This window comes from Erpetoichthys calabaricus, chromosome 13, assembly GCF_900747795.2.
Source record: "Erpetoichthys calabaricus chromosome 13, fErpCal1.3, whole genome shotgun sequence".
In the NCBI taxonomy this organism is placed as follows: Eukaryota; Metazoa; Chordata; class Cladistia; order Polypteriformes; family Polypteridae; genus Erpetoichthys; species Erpetoichthys calabaricus.
The window spans coordinates 6307507-6311600 of record NC_041406.2 but is presented as its reverse complement, the minus strand read 5'-3'; the positions used below and the strand labels follow the sequence as shown (position 1 = coordinate 6311600).

The window sequence follows — 4094 nt, the reverse complement described above, 5'->3', positions numbered from 1 at the left end:
ATATATATATATATATATATATATATATATTTCAATGTTCTCACAGTTTTATTGTGATGTGTGCACTATTCTAAGGTTCTATTTGTATGATTTTGTTTATTGGTGAAATTTTATATATTTTCAAAATTCACTAGAGTATGATGATGATGATGATGGTGATGATGATGTTGTTTTTTTTGCTTGCCTTTTATATTATTTACAAGGGACGTTCACAAAGTTTCCGCACTTTTTTTTAACTCTGTTTATTAAGAATTTCAAAAACAAATGACATCACTTTTCTACAAAGTCACCTTCATTTGCGATGCAGTTTCTCCCAGCGTCGTACCAACGTTTTCAATGCCCAATTACTACTTCTCCCTCCCGCCTTCACCGTTTCCAACGAAAATATAAAAGTGCGGAAACTTTTTGAACGTCCCTATTGTTTGTTGTTACACTGTTATGATACAATTCTAGATTTGTGATTCAGAGATTCAAATCACTTTGATGAACTGAACAAAATGAATCGAATCACTAAAAAAAGAATCGTTTTGCACCTCACTATCATTGAGAATGAGTTGTACAATTGTTGTTCACTTGTGATTCTCAAACTTAATGGCTTGTTTAAATTATGTATGTTCACTTTACTGCGGTGGGCTGGCGCCCTGCCCGGGGTTTGTTTCCTGCCTTGTGCCCTGTGCTGGCTGGGATTGGCTCCAGCAGACCCCCGTGACCCTGTAGATAGGATATAGCGGGTTGGATAATGGATGGATGGATATACAGTAATCCCTCCTCCATCGCGGGGGTTGCGTTCCAGAGCCACCCGCGAAATAAGAAAATCCGCGAAGTAGAAACCATATGTTTATATGGTTATTTTTATATTGTCATGCTTGGGTCACAGATTTGCGCAGAAACACAGGAGGTTGTAGAGAGACAGGAACGTTATTCAAACACTGCAAACAAACATTTGTCTCTTTTTCAAAAGTTTAAACTGTGCTCCATGACAAGACAGAGATGACAGTTCAGTCTCACAATTAAAAGAATGCAAACATATCTTCCTCTTCAAAGGAGCAAACAAATCAATATGTCTGTTTGGCTTGTAAGTATGCGAAGCACCGCGGCACAAAGCTGTTGAAGGCGGCAGCTCACACCCCCTCCGTTAGGAGCAGAGAGAGAGAGAGAGATAAAAAAATCAATACGTGCCCTTTGAGCTTTTAAGTATGCGAAGCACCGTGCAGCATACTTAAAAGCTGCACACAGAAGGTAGCAACGTGAAGATAATCTTTCAGCATTTTTAGACGAGCGTCCATATCGTCTAGGTGTGCGAACAGCCCCCCTGCTCACACCCCCTACGTCAGGATCACAGATAGTCAGCGCAAGAGAGAGAGAAAGAAAAGTAAGCAATCTAACTTCTCAGCCATCTGCCAATAGCGTCCCTTGTATGAAATCAACTGGGCAAACCAACTGAGGAAGCATGTACCAGAAATTAAAAGACCCATTGTCCGCAGAAATCCGCGAAGCAGTGAAAAATCCGCGATATATAATTAAATATGCTTACATATAAAATCCGCGATGGAGTGATGCCGCGAAAGGCGAAGCGCGATATAGCGAGGGATTACTGTATATATATATTTTTTTTTTTTTTGTTTGTTTGTTTGTTTAATTAGACATCCTGTTATTTATCACTTTCAACTTTTACTATGTCGTGGCAGGGCTTGCTTACATTTTTATAGAAACTAACTAGTGGAAAAAGGCGAACTGTGAAAAGTGATGAGAAAAGGTAAATTGTAAAGTAAAGTAAAGACGGACGGGACTCGAGCGTATCCAAGTCATCTCTATAATAAAATTACAAAAGACATACACTGGTACTCTGTCGGGAAACGTGAACCTTAAAGAAGGAAGCGTGACTTGTAGTCGAATGGCGACAAATAAGCAGACAAAGGTGCAAATGGTCATGAATGCTGAAGAGGAGCCATATGCTCATTGTCACTTACAACTCCGATAGCCAGGAGATCAAACCGCAGTAAACACGCTCATTTAGTTTATTTAAATTATTATAAAACGGGTCGAAAATTCTGCAATGATACAGTAAGTAGAAATCGAGAAATGGAAGGTGGTAGTTCAGTTAACAACAGGAACTGCTCTACAGCTTGAAAATTTCACGTACTGCGGGGGTCCACAGCCAGGCTTTCCAGTACCTTTCAGGAACATACATGCTATTGTTGCATTTTTAACGTAATCTTTACCCAAATTGTCCATATTGTGTCAGTCATCTTAACGTTGTCATTCATCTCCATCTGCTGCGTTGCTTACCATCAGAGCAGAACCCGTATGAAGAACTGAAGCGCCATCTGCCATTGCAGGGAGCGGCGACAACAACGCGACCAAGCGCCATGTATGTGCCGGCAGTGCCATCTAGTGGCATCGTGGCTGTTGCTGCCTCGAAGTTTTCACGTTCAATAAAAATTAGAAGACCTCTCAACAGTACGGTGGTCCGCTTTACATTGATTTAACACCACCTAAAAAGGGAACAACTGCAAAGCGCTAAAACGTACAGAAAATGTCAAGCGGCAGGAAGACGAACATGCGGCGCGTGCGCATTCGGCATGAGAAAATAAAGCTCTTAATGTTTGCTGCGGTCACTATGGAAACCGTGTCCCATAATATAGCTAATTTTAGTATGGACGTTTTATATTAGGATTATTATTAAATACAAAACATATCTACAATATTTAAAATAAAACATTTAGTTAATAGTTTAAGTAAATGAAAGGATTTTCAAGGATGCCGAAATAGCTCAGTTGGGAGAGCGTTAGACTGAAGATCTAAAGGTCCCTGGTTCGATCCCGGGTTTCGGCAGAGCTTTGGCTTTTTCTCAGGGATTTCTAATTTTGTCGTTTTTTCTTTTTACAGTGTTTGTGTCAAAGCATCTGGCTTTTTATCTTTTAATCTAAAAAACTTCATTTCTTTTTGGCTTATTTTGTCATTTTCTTGTTTTGCGGTATTTATTTGTGTCAAACAATCTGTCTTCTTGGCTTTTAATCCCCAAGCATGCCATGAGTGGAGGTAATTCTTGGTAGCGAAAAACCAATCAGATAGCTTTCAGCTACCAAGATTCTAAGAAGAATTGAAAGCTCAGGCTAATCGCAGCCCGTATCGGCTACCAAGAATTGGCCAATGACGGCTCAGTCGGCTACCAAGAATTGGCGAATCACAGCTCGTGTTAGCTACCAAAACTCGTAAAAGGCGGGCCAACCTCTTGACAGTTAATGTATTCTGCAAAAGCTCGTTCGAGTCTGCACACAGAGGCTTTGCGATTTGCGTTTCATTTTGAACTTTCTAAAAATGTTACTCACGAGTGTCGGTTTGTGCAGATATATTTACATTCATGTACACATTTTTTGAATTATTTTTTAAACATTCTTGGTGCAGTTTATTACATTTATTAATTATGTGTGCAAAACGTCTAAAGACATATATAATAATGTATAAATATAATAAACATTGAATTGTATAATCATAGTTTCATTTTTTAAACTTAACAATAATTTCACAAATCGTTCATATTAATGCTAATACAGAATAAAAATAATTATAGTTATACTCTATATTAACATTGATGTTATAAAATATGCTTATAAAATAGACCTACACCTTTAAACCTTTAATACTCTGACGATTCTAATCGTGCTGTAGAACAACATATATATATATATATATATATATATATATATATATATATATATATACACAGTATATATATAAAAGATGATCCGCTGTGGCAACCCCTAACGGGAGCAGCCGAATGAAGAAGAACATATATTTATATAAAATTAACTAAATGGTGTGTGTGCTGTTTACTATAAGTATATAAACATTTCCCTTTGCAATATTTCCAAATGTTTATTTTTACCTACTTCAAATTAATTAAATGTCAGCATCAACTAGAATATATTACTTCCATCCATCCATTTTCCAACCCGCTGAATCCAAACACAGGGTCACGGGGGTCTGCCAAATTTTATAAATGCATACAAACACAAGGCTGTGCACTATTATTTATTCATTCTTATTGTGCTTTCATTTTTATTGTACCACTCTTGATTATCTGTGAGGCC

The 4094-nt window shown here is 37.7% G+C and overlaps 1 non-coding gene across 1 annotated transcript; it reads left to right on the top strand.

The window, feature by feature from the left end:
* Positions 1-2762: 2762 nt before the first annotated feature.
* trnaf-gaa (transfer RNA phenylalanine (anticodon GAA)) lies at positions 2763-2835 on the top strand. The gene has a single exon. It is a non-coding gene; the product is annotated as a tRNA-Phe (tRNA).
* Positions 2836-4094: the final 1259 nt, after the last annotated feature.